The sequence below is a fragment of the Oncorhynchus keta genome, chromosome 11 (genome assembly GCF_023373465.1).
Source record: "Oncorhynchus keta strain PuntledgeMale-10-30-2019 chromosome 11, Oket_V2, whole genome shotgun sequence".
NCBI lineage: Eukaryota > Metazoa > Chordata > Actinopteri > Salmoniformes > Salmonidae > Oncorhynchus > Oncorhynchus keta.
The window spans coordinates 53,218,085-53,231,343 of record NC_068431.1 but is presented as its reverse complement, the minus strand read 5'-3'; the positions used below and the strand labels follow the sequence as shown (position 1 = coordinate 53,231,343).

General features: G+C 46.7%; 1 protein-coding gene across 1 annotated transcript in view; it reads left to right on the top strand.

The window, feature by feature from the left end:
* Window positions 1–294: 294 nt before the first annotated feature.
* LOC127906203 (uncharacterized) overlaps window positions 295–13,259 on the top strand; it is a 373,245-nt gene continuing 360,280 nt past the window's right edge. The window contains exon 1 of the mRNA XM_052457457.1: window positions 295–695. The gene's annotated coding sequence lies outside the window, so the exon portion shown is untranslated. The remainder of the gene's footprint in view (window positions 696–13,259) is intronic.

The following is a 13,259-nucleotide window of genomic DNA, read 5'->3' as shown; positions in this document are numbered from 1 at the left end:
GACGACTCCTTGCGAGCTCACAGAACAGGGCTCCGGGCAGCCGAGCGGAAATGGAGGAAAACTCGGGACCTGGCATCCTTTCACTCCCTCCTCTCTACATTTTCCTCCTCTGTCTCTGCTGCTAAAGCCACTTTCTACCATTCTAAATTCCAAGCATCTGCCTCTAACCCTAGGAAGCTCTTTGCCACCTTCTCCTCCCTCCTGAATCCTCCCCCCTCCTCCCTCTCTGCAGATGACTTCGTCAACCATTTTGAAAAGAAGGTCGACGACATCCGATCCTCGTTGCTAAGTAAAACGACACCGCTGGTTCTGCTCACACTGCCCTACCCTATGCTCTGACCTCTTTCTCCCCTCTCTCTCCAGATGAAATCTCGCGTCTTGTGACGGCCGGCCGCCCAACAACCTGCCCGCTTGACCCTATCCCCTCCTCTCTTCTCCAGACCATTTCCGGAGACCTTCTCCTTACCTCACCTCGCTCATCAACTCATCCCTGACCGCTGGCTACGTCCCTCCCGTCTTCAAGAGAGCGAGAGTTGCACCCCTTCTGAAAAAACCTACACTCGATCCCTCCGATGTCAACAACTACAGACCAGTATCCCTTCTCTCTTTTCTCTCCAAAACTCTTGAGCGTGCCGTCCTTGGCCAGCTCTACCGCTATCTCTCTCAGAATGACCTTCTAGATCCAAATCAGTCAGGTTTCAAGACTAATCATTCAACTGAGACTGCTCTTCTCTGTATCACGGAGGCGCTCCGCACTGCTAAAGCTAACTCTCTCTCCTCTGCTCTCATCCTTCTAGACCTATCGGCTGCCTTCGATACTGTGAACCATCAGATCCTCCTCTCCACCCTCTCCGAGTTGGGCATCTCCGGCGCGGCCCACGCTTGTTGCGTCCTACCTGACAGGTCGCTCCTACCAGGTGGCGTGGCGAGAATCTGTCTCCTCACCACGCGCTCTCACCACTGGTGTCCCCCAGGGCTCTGTTCTAGGCCCTCTCTTATTCTCGCTATACACCAAGTCACTTGGCTCTGTCATAACCTCACATGGTCTCTCCTATCATTGCTATGCAGACGACACACAATTAATCTTCTCCTTTCCCCCTTCTGATGACCAGGTGGCCGCATCTCTGCATGTCTGGCAGACATATCAGTGTGGATGACGGATCACCACCTCAAGCTGAACCTCAGCAAGACGGAGCTCCTCTTCCTCCCGGGGAAGGACTGCCCGTTCCATGATCTCGCCATCACGGTTGACAACTCCATTGTGTCCTCCTCCCAGAGCGCTAAGAACCTTGGCGTGATCCTGGACAACACCCTGCCGTTCTCAACTAACATCAAGGCGGTGTCCCGTTCCTGTAGGTTCATGCTCTACAACATCCGCAGAGTACGACCCTGCCTCACACAGGAAGCGGCGCAGGTCCTAATCCAGGCACTTGTCATCTCCCGTCTTGATTACTGCAACTCGCTGTTGGCTGGGCTCCCTGCCTGTGCCATTAAACCCCTACAACTCATCCAGAACGCCGCAGCCCGTCTGGTGTTCAACCTTCCCAAGTTCTCTCACGTCACCCCGCTCCTCTGCTCTCTCCACTGGCTTCCAGTTGAAGCTCGCATCCGCTACAAGACCATGGTGCTTGCCTAGCTGTGAGGGGAACGGCACCTCAGTACCTCCAGGCTCTGATCAGGCCCTACACCCAAACAAGGGCACTGCGTTCATCCACCTCTGGCCTGCTCGCCTCCCTACCACTGAGGAAGTACAGTTCCCGCTCAGCCCAGTCAAAACTGTTCGCTGCTCTGGCCCCCAATGGTGGAACAAACTCCCTCACGACGCCAGGACAGCGGAGTCAATCACCACCTTCCGGAGACACCTGAAACCCCACCTCTTCAAGGAATACCTAGGATAGGGTAAGTAAGGGTAAGTAATCCTTCTCACCCCCCTTCTCCCCCAAAAAAAAAAAAAAGATTTAGATGCAAGTGGCTGTTCCACTGGATGTCATAAGGTGTATGCACCAATTTGTAAGTCGCTCTGGATAAGAGCGTCTGCTAAATGACTTAAATGTAAATGTAAATGTGGTCCCTCGCCGAGTCAGGATCGTTCCATACCGCGTTGGCCCACTCCAAGGCTTTACCTGCGATGCAGGAGACGAGGGCGTTCACGCTCTCACCCCCCGAAGGAGCCGGACGAACGGTCGCCAGGTATAGGTCCATCTGGAGTAAGAAGCCCTGGCACCCGGCCGCCGTCCCATCGTACTCCCTCGGGAGGGCGAGTCGAATCCAACTGTACTCAGGCAATGAAGGAGAGGGTAGTGGTACTGGTTGGGGTGTGGCTGATAACGGTGTGGGAAGGCCACCTCTCTCCCATCTCTCCATCGTCGCCATCACCTGATCCATGGCGGAATGCGTCTCGGTGAGAGGTGTAGGAGTCAGGCGCAGGAGAGCAGGGATGACTGAGAAGCGTGTTTAATAATATAGTCCACCAATACAAAACGGCACAGACAAAAATCCCAAAACTACACTCTCGAATACTCAGAAACTCGTGCAAACGCACAAACACAGTTCCGACACTTTACATACACGTGCGTAATAGTGAAAAAACAACAAAAATCAAATACAATCGAGCGCAATACACACAACTCTAATCCTGCACGAATTAAGGCTGGTAACAGGTGCCCTATATACACACAGAAATAAACGCAATTGAAGCCAGGTGTGAAAAGGAACACAGACAAAACAACTAGAAAAGGAAAAAGGGATCGGTAGCGGCTAGTAAGCCGGCGACGCCAAGCGCCGAGCGAACAGGGAGAGGAGTTACCGTCGGTAGAAGTCGTGACAATGTTAGTAGAAAAGAGGATGTGTACTGCCTTTCTCTATTGTTTTTTCCTTGACGTTTTACCGAATTGACAAGTTTTCCAACTAGCAAAAAATACAGGAGGAAAGCTCTTCCAGAGAAAAGGCTCTTTGCTCGCTGCATGTGTGAAGGACTTCACTCTGCTTGCTTAGCAAGTACCACATCCTCCCGATTCGGCCCATACCTGCCGCGAACTTGGGACCTCGACTTAGCACACGTGACCTCCCTCCTGAAGCGTCTTACTTGTCGGTGCCACACTAAAAGCTAGCTAACCACTCTGGAACTAACTAACGTTAGCTATCTAAACGTGGCTGACTGAGGTAGGTTTAGATAGCTAATGTTAGCTAGCCTTGGCCAACGTTAGCAAAGAAATAGTTAAAATCATATATTGATGGAAACTGTTTCAACAACAACAAAAAAATGACACAATGTGTGTTAATGGTAATGTACTCACCAAATGCTGAAATTCATGGTTACATCACCACAGAATCAGACCACAGTGAACCCGAGAAACAAAGATGGTAGATAACCTCAAATTTCAAATTTGAATTCCACATACAGATAGTTTTGAGCATCCACTAGCAAGATATTCAGAGATTTCGTTGAAGTTCAGTCAACAATTATTGGTTAATTCACTGGGCAACATTACTCCTTCAGTCAACATCTCAACATCTTCAGAATTTCTCAGTTGAGCTGATGTTGGAAAATGAGCTGAAACAACTAAAAGGCTAAATTACTTTTTACAATACAGTCAAATGTCTTCGATGACAGACTGCTAGCAGGATGAATGCTTCTTCCAGTTCAGCCAGGTATCAGATAATAAGCATCAAATTGTGAATGTTTTGCAAAAATACCAGTCATGACTCCTCTCAGCATGGTGTAAATTGTGTCACGGTTCAGAATGATTACAATCATCATCGTCTCTCTCCTGCAGGGAATATTATAGTGGCTGACATACCAATAAGCACAGAGCTGTGTCTACCAGACATTTTTGGTCAAAAGGCAATGCCATTGTCCCTTCTTTCATTTATTCTGAAACCAGGCAAGGACAAGAGAGGGTTAGTGGAGAGGAGCCTACCTCCATGGAAATGTCCTCTGATTAGAAGATAAGAAGTGTATTCCAATGGAAAGGTGATGTGATGTACGTACCTGCATGGCAAGAGGATTAAGACTAGCACTGTATGTGCTTATCCGTCCGTACATGTGTGCGTGTGCGTGCATTTGTGTATCCGCGCGTGTGAGGACACTGGAGTATAAGACACGTTGAGTGACCGTGAGTGTAAGACTTAGACATAGAGACTGGCAAAACATAAGCACACAAGACAAACAGCCACTGAGCTAGATGTGTCCAGATCTGCCTTTATTCCCAACAGAGTGATTGATGGGGCTTTATAATCTGTAGGCTTGAAAAGACAAGAGGCTGACATGGTGACTTGGTTATATGATTTGGTGTGAGGTGATGAGATGACTGGTGACGATGATGGGGTGGAGGTAACATCATGGACTATGGGTGGTTTGGGGGAGAGAGTGAGAGCGGTGTGGTGTGAACTCTATAGGGTGCAGTCACGCTTGAGACAGGTATGATGTCAAGCTATTGTGTGTGTGTGTGTTGAGATTTGAATGAAGCAGGTAGAGTAGCTACCTTGTGGTATGGTTATGTGAAATTACAATACATTTTTGCAACATCAACAACATTTTGATTCATGATTTATACATGAAGCACACATGAGGACATTTTTCTCTGAGACAATTTCCTAATAAATGTTTAGCCAGATGTAAAATGTTCCTGTTTTGACTAATTTAATAGAGTGGGTTAGGTCTGCTTCTATATCAAATTAGCATACCCCCCTGAGTCTCTTCCCTGTTTCACACCTGGTAGATTGATGTGTGGGACTACCAGCTCTCTGTAACCTAGAGGGCAACCAGTGAGTTTGTCTCCTCTATACCATGTTTCATGTAGTATGACAATATCTGTATTTCCAATTTTTTGATGAAGTCTGTGTTCCAGATCTTTAGGCCAAAGGCAGATGACCTCAGGCCTTGAATATTCCAGTATGAGATCCATAGTTTCCAATGTTCCATAGTTCCAGTGTTGTTTTTGTGTGGTTTAGGTTTAGACGATTACAGTAGGTGTGAGCAGAGCATGTTAAGAATCTGATACACACCTTGTAGGTTGCAGGATGGGGCTTGGGCAGGTGTTTTAGTGGGGGTTGGGCCTGTTGGTCTGCTCACGGTCTGGGCATACTAAATGTGCGGCTGTCATGTTGAGGTCCTTGTTGCATGGGCGGGGAGCATGGGTGGGGGGGGCAGAAGGAGCAATGTTCTGATCTGGGGGGGCCTATTGTATATTGGTTGTGGCCAGGGTTTGTTTTTTGTGTGAGGGGGTCTCGCCTGGTTGGGGTGGGGATGTGGCTGGTGATGCTGTGATCTGGGTGTAGGTACTCTTGGCGTGGGTTCTCTCGGTTTAGATCCTTCGGGGGAGTGCAGGGTGTCTGTTGATCTGTTGCTCCTGTGTGAGGTGCTTGGCTGCAGTTGAGGGTGACGTCCTTCAGGGTCCTGGCAAAAGTTGGGACTCCTTCCTTGTAGAGGTGGACCTTGTGATAAAGGCTGTTCAAGTCCAGGGTGGAGTGGTGGACCAGCTAGACATTAGGTTTTGAGGCACAGTCCCGGAAAATGCTTACGTTCACCCGCTGTATGGTGGCATGGTGAAATACTTTTCATGGTAGCAGGGTAGAGATGACCACTTGTGCGTTGGGGAAAGTGGAAGCTTTTGCAATCACTCACTTGAGTGCTTTGGCCAGCATTTTCTGCTGGGCCCTGAGGTCATTTGTGCCCATGTGAATTAGGATGTGGCTCCATGGCATGCCTAGTGTTTGGGCACCAGATTATAGCCACTTTTGTTTGGGAAAAAGTTTATTCTCTTGAATGTATTTACCCGTTTCAGTCAATGAGGAGCACAATCTGAGTTGTCAGGGGGGCTATTGGGGGAACTGACAGGGGCTGTTAGGAGGGGGTGGGGTCTGTGGGGTTGGTGGGTCCTGTGATGTCTTTCCCATTGTGGTATTAAGGTTGGTGTGTGTCTGAGGTGGGCTGTTCTGCTCGGCTTTCTCACCTCCTCCTTCAGTGCTGTTAGCTGTGCCACGTGTTCCTCTTCCTCCTCCTTCAGTGCTGTTAGCTGGACTGTGTATTCCTCTCTCTCCTCCTTCGGCACTGTTAGGTGGGCTGTTTTCCCCTCTCTCTCTTGCTTGAGTTCTCTCACCTCAGTCCGGAATGCACCCAGTTCTCTCAAACAGCCGTCTATCTCCACCTTCAGCCCCCCGGGTCTTGTTGGAGGGGATGGGGGATTTGTTGTACAGGTCTGTTTTGTGGGTCTGTTCTGTCTGGAGTGTGTGGACTAGCTCTTTAACCTCCACCATCTCTCTCTCAACAATGGAGGAGCAGTGCGTTGTGGGACCTGGGCCTGTTCAGCGCTGAGGGGCTGATTCTCCTCTTGTGGCTTCTCGTCTGCAGGGCAGTTTGAGGATGAGGTGTGATCAGACTCACTCAGGATGGCGGAGTCATCACCGAGGGAGAGCTTTTCCTGCTGTGCTCTCTCTTTGATTCCGTAAAAGTTCTGCTGAAAATGCATGAGGATGCCCTGCACCATTAAATCAAATCAAATTTATTTATATAGCCCTTCGTACATCAGCTGATATCTCAAAGTGCTGTACAGAAACCCAGCCTAAAACCCCAAACAGCAAGCAATGCAGGTGTAGAAGCACGGTGGCTAGGAAAAACTCACTAGAAAGGCCAAAACCTAGGAAGAAACCTAGAGAGGAACCAGGCTATGTGGGGTGGCCAGTCCTCTTCTGGCTGTGCCGGGTGGAGATTATAACAGAACATGGCCAAGATGTTAAAATGTTCATAAATGACCAGCATGGTCGAATAATAATAAGGCAGAACAGTTGAAACTGGAGCAGCAGCACGGCCAGGGTGACTGGGGACAGCAAGGAGTCATCATGTCAGGTAGTCCTGGGGCATGGTCCTAGGGCTCATTACTGTCTAAGACGGAGGTTGTGTCAATTTCCTCAATGTCTAGTATTCTGAATTTCTACCCAGGGCCAATACCCTCTCTCTTAACATAGGGATAGTGTGCTCTTATAGGTTACTTACATTCCCCTCTTTGTATCAGCCAGCAAATAGTGTCTCTGGATTGTATTTGAGGAGCTTGTTTTGTACTTATTGAATGCAGTGTTATTTTTTTATATCCATGGGGCACTGTACTGTGGTGACCTCTGCACAGCAGGAAGCCATGGAGTAGGGAGCTTCAAAGGCCTCTGCATTTGGGTGGGGGAGGCTGTGAAACTCTGCTGCCATTGTTGGGCTCAAGAGTTTTCACACATCTCACTTCACACTTCAGTGCTAAGTCAAATCAAATCTAATTTTATTGGTCATATGAACATATTTAATAGATGTTATTGCAGGTGTAGTGAAATGCTTGTGTTCCTAGCTCCAACAGTGCAGTAGAATCGAACAATTCACAACAATACACAGAAATGTAAAAGTAAAACAATGGAATTAAGAAATATATAAATATTAGGACGAGCAATGTCGGAGTGGCATTAACCCTTTCACAAGTACCATCACACGGGTGTGATCGTTCTACAGTGGTCCCTGAAGCGTACGATCACACCCGTGTGTTTAGAGCACTCATTTAGAATGCTCGTTTAGAACGGCAGTTTCCAATGACGCAACAATCAGCGTTTGAGCTGGCCACACTTTTTTTCAGAAACTATTTACACAAACACAGTCCTTACAAAGTTATGTCCAGAATGTCAGCAGTTTATTTTCGGATGCATTGTTCAGATATTCACATAAGTAAATATAGCATAACACAATCATCCTAACCAGAAAAATGTAGGCTACATTTGTCCTAGCGCTGAGGAAAGATTAACCCAACACAAGCAGTCATATTTTCTAACTCTCGGCTGACGTAAACTACAATATGAATTAGCTAATAGCAATATATAATTAATCACATCACAGGTGAGCTCACTATTGATCGAAATAACTAGGTAAAACACTTTATAGAAATCGAAAGTAATCCGACGATTAGTTTCAGCGCGCAGCCATGCATTTTTTCCTCACAGAAACCGAAGATAATAAGAGAAGACGAGATGAGTTTGGTCTGTTTATAGTATGCATGTTAAAGGGGTGTGTCATCTTCCGTCATTCACATCCCACCATTAATTTCCGGAAGTCCTCAAAAAATTTGTGAAGTCTTACTCACCTCATTTTGTTATAACATCTTTGGTCAAACAGACGTGAATCCCAGAATGCATTGTATGTCAACAAACATGGGTTCACAGCTGGAATTAGCTTAGCTCATCATAATCAGTACAACCTTCAAAAAAGTATTTTACACACATAATATGTGCCCATTACAATCTGTGCAAGAATCGGAATGCATGATTTGTCACCTGGAATTGAAAACATTTGAATAAAACCGTAAATACACAATAATAATAACATTTTCTGATAGTGATTTATTGATACAAGTGGCGCGTGCCGGCAGTCAACCACGTAACCTCCCACTCTGGGCCATTCAGTGTTGTTGTTTCTGTATGTAGCTAGTGAGCTAGGCTGTAGCATTAACAATGTCTTTCAAAAGGAGACAACTCACAAATGTGGAAATTATGGAGATGTTTTAAAATTCTGACAATGAGTCTGAGTATGAAAGTCAGGAATCAGATTCTGACAGTGAGGAGCTGCCCCCCAACCTTGTAGCCATTGAGAACCCTGAATCTGAATTTCCCTTGTCCACTGACGAAGTACCAGGTCCCTTTGAAGATGCTGGTGGTGATGGAGGCAGACCGACAGTGGATAAAGTACAGGAGTTCTGTGGTAGCTGGAAGGCCACCAGTCATTTCACCCCTCCTGACCCTGCTGTTTGCTTTGATGAGTCCCAGTCTGGAGTGCAACGCCCCTTGCCATTTCCAACTGAGGCAGAGTGCTTCATGTTGTTTCTGACAGAGGAGCTGGTGGGAGACATAGTTGAGGAGACCAATCGCTATGCCTTAGAGCTACAGGAGAAGAGAGAGCCAGGAGTGAGGGGGAAACTCGCTAAATGGGTGACAACCACAATTAGTGAAATGTATACCTTCCTGGTGACAGTCCTTCTCATGGGGATAGTAAAGAAGAACTCCCTAAGAGAATACTGGAGCACAGATCCTATGTTTGAAACTCCCTTCTTCACCACCCTCTTTTCCCAAGATCGCTTCCTTGTTCTGCTGCGATGCCTGCATTTCATCAACAATGCTACTGCCAACCTAAATGACCCGTTACACAAAATAAGAAATGTTCTTATCAGCCTGACATCAGCATTTGGTCGGGTCTTTGTGCCATACAAGGACCTATGCATTGATGAGTCCCTGATGTTATGGAAAGGTAGGCTGGCGTTCCGTCAATATATTCCCTCCAAAAGGCACAGGTTTGGAGTCAAGTTCTTTGTCATGTGCGACGTGAAGACAGGATTTGTCCAGGACATTATAGTTTACACAGGGTCCACCACTGACATCAAACATTGAGGGGCTTGGGGTGTCAGGGTCCGTGGTGATGACCATGCTGGCTCCTCATCTCGGCAAGGGACACACTTTGTACGTGGACAATTGGTACAGCAGTCCCACACTCTTCCAGCATCTGCTCTCCAACAGCACAGGGGCCTGTGGCACAGTCAGGTCAAACCGGAAGGGGATGCCAGCATTCGGATGCAGGAAGATGCAGAGAGGGGAGGTGGAGTTCCAGGAGAACGGTCAACAGCTGGCAGTAAAGTGGCATGACAAGCGAGACGTCCATGTCCTCTCCACTGTCCATACAGCAACCATGTCGGCCACAGGGAAGGTGGACCACCTGACCGGAGAGAGATTGATCAAACCAGATTGTGTGCTTGATTATAACCTCAAAATGGGGGCCGTGGATAAGGCAGACATGATAAACAGCTTTGTGGAATGCACTCGGAAAACGACCAAGTGGTATAAGAAGATATTTCTCCATCTGATCGACACTGCTGTCCTCAACTGCAGCATAGTTCACCGCCAACTAACAGGTGAGATGATTACTGAACAAGGTATTTTTGTAATTGGATGTACAGTTCACATACAAATCCATTATGCAATTATAGTGACAATATCTCACCCACCTACCCACTGCCTCATCATCCTCTAACTTGCCTCATCCTCCCCACTCCCTCATAGGTAAAGTAATTACCTACCAAAAATACAGAGAGAACCTCATGAGAGAGCTGCTGGAGGAGCACCACACCCCTCGGCGCCCATCCACTGGGGGCCGTCCTGCTGCAGACAATCCCCTACGCCTCACTGCATGGCATTTTCCCTGCAAAGTCCCTCAAACTGCTTCTCAAGGTAGTCGCACACTGAGGCATTGCAAAGTCTGCCTGTCTGGCGCCAGGAGAAGTAAGCAGAGGAAGATTACAAAATACACGTGTTTAGCTTGTGATACACCTCTATGTATTTCACCATGCTATGAGGAGTATCACATGCTCAAGCATTATTGAGCACATCTGCAGCAATAAGTGACTGACTGACCTGACAGGTGACCTGCCATGATACTATGCCTTTAGAGATGGGGGTGGAAATGCAGTTGTTGTTCAGTCACTGCATTGATATTAAATATGGGTTATGCATATTCAGTTTTTTGTCCTCTAGTAAAACAAGTTGTTGGACCAACTACCAATACTGCAATAAAATAGATGACTATTACATATTGGCATATGTGTTTTCTTGCTGTGTTTTGATCCAGTAAAACTGTTAAAGAGTGTACGTTAGCATACAAAAGCTGTCCTCAATCTTCAGCTCCAAAGATGTCCAGCTCCAGTTATGATATTGGCAAATAATGTTTCTAGTTTCTGAAAGTACAGAATAAAGAGGAATTATTCATTAGAATACAATAAGGATATAGCAATAAAACAATACTACAAAGTAGTAACATAATAAACACTGCTATAAAAAAATAGTTTATTGCATTGACTAAATCACAGATTTTAGTTATAACAGTAAGAAACTAACTTTTGAGCTCCACAAGGGGGCAAGGCAGGGCAGAACAGAACAGAGCTATGCTGAATAGACCAAATAAACAAACCATGGTCATATTTCTTATTTATTTACCTAGGCAAGTAATTTAAGAACAAATTATTATTTACAATGATGGCCTACTCCGGCCAAACTCGGACAACACTGGGCCAATTGTGCGCTGCACTATGGGACTCCAAATCACAGCCAGTTGTGATATAGCCTGGATTTGAACCAGGGTGTCTATAGTGACGCCTCTAGCACTGAGATATAGTGCCATAGACCGCTGCACCACTTGGGAGTCATAAGGCCAGGGTAGCTTCAAAATACAACACAAGCTAATCGTTTTCTGACACAACTAGCGTTGTTTTACAGAGCTAATAGAATAAAGTAGCTAGGTAAGAATGATTGACAATAACACCATAAAGGTTATAAAATATGTAACGTTACCTCACGTGTCCGCAGTTATCAAATTTGATTTGTCACATACACATGGTTAGCAGATGTTAATGCGAGTGTAGCGAAATGCTTGTGCTTCTAGTTCCGACAATGCAGTAATAACCAACAAGTAATCTAACTAACAATCCCAAAACTCGTGTCTTATACACAGTGTAAGGAGATAAAGAATATGTACATAAAGATATATGAATGAGTGATGGTACAGAGCAGCATAGGCAAGATACAGTAGATGGTATCGAGTACAGTATATACATATGAGATGAGTATGTAAACAAAGTGGCATAGTTAAAGTGGCTAGTGATACATGTATTACATAAGGATGCAGTCGATGATATAGAGTACAGCATATACGTATGCATATGAGATGAATAATGTAGGGTAACATTATATTAGGTAGCATTGTTTAAAGTGGCTAGTGATATATTTTACATAATTTCCCATCAATTCCAATTATTAAAGTGGCTGGAGTTGAGTCAGTGTGTTGGCAGCAGCCACTCAATGTTAGTGGTGGCTGTTTAACAGTCTGATGACCTTGAGATAGAAGCTGTTTTTCAGTCTCTCGGTCCCAGCTTTGATGCACCTGTACTGACCTCGCCTTCTGGATGATAGCGGGGTGAACAGGCAGTGGCTTGGGTGGTTGTTCTCCTTGATGGTCTTTATGGCCTTCCTGTAACATCGGGTGGTGTAGGTGTCCTGGAGGGCAGGTAGTTTGCCCCCGGTGATGCATTGTGCAGACCTCACTACCCTCTGGAGAGCCTTACGGTTGTGGGCGGAGCAGTTGCCATACCAGGTGGTGATACAGCCCGACAGGATGCTCTCGATTGTGCATCTGTAGAAGTTTGTGAGTGCTTTTGGTGACAAGCTGAATATCTTCAGCCTCCTGAGGTTGAAGAGGCGCTGCTGTGCCTTCTTCACGATGTTGTCTGTATGGGTGGACCAATTCAAATCTGTCGTTCTGCCCCTGAACAGGCAGTTAACCCACTGTTCCTAGGCCGTCATTGAAAATAAGAATTTGTTCTTAACTGACTTGCCTAGTAAAATAAAGGTAAAATTAAAAAATTTAAAAAGTCCACAATCATCTCCTTAGTTTTGTTGACGTTGAGTGTGAGGTTATTTTCCTGACACCACACTCCGAGGGCCCTCACATCCTCCCTGTAGGCCGTCTCGTCGTTGTTGGTAATCAAGCCTACCACTGTTGTGTCGTCCGCAAACTTGATGATTGAGTTGGAGGCGTGCGTGGCCACGCAGTCGTGGGTGAACAGGGAGTACAGGAGAGAGCTCAGAAAAAACCCTTGTGGGGCCCCAGTGTTGAGGATCAGTGGGGTGGAGATGTTGTTGCCTACCCTCACCACCTGGGGGCGGCCCGTCAGGAAGTCCAGTACCCAGTTGCACAGGGCGGGGTCGAGACCCAGGGTCTCGAGCTTGATGACGAGCTTGGAGGGCACTATGGTGTTAAATGCCGAGCTGTAGTCGATGAACAGCATTCTCACATAGGTATTCCTCTTGTCCAGATGGGTTCGGGCAGTGTGCAGTGTGGTTGAGATTGCATCGTCTGTGGACCTATTTGGGCGGTAAGCAAATTGGAGTGGGTCTAGGGTGTCAGGTAGGGTGGAGGTGATATGGTCCTAGACTAGTCTCTCAAAGCACTTCATGATGACGGAAGTGAGTGCTACGGGGCGGTAGTCGTTTAGCTCAGTTACCTTAGCTTTCTTGGGAACAGGAACAATGGTGGCCCTCTTGAAGCATGTGGGAACAACAGACTGGGATAGGGATTGATTGAATATGTCCGTAAACACACCAGCCAGCTGGTCTGCGCATGCTCTGAGGGCGCGGCTGGGGATGCCGTCTGGGCCTGCAGCCTTGCGAGGGTTGATACGTTTAAATATTTTCCT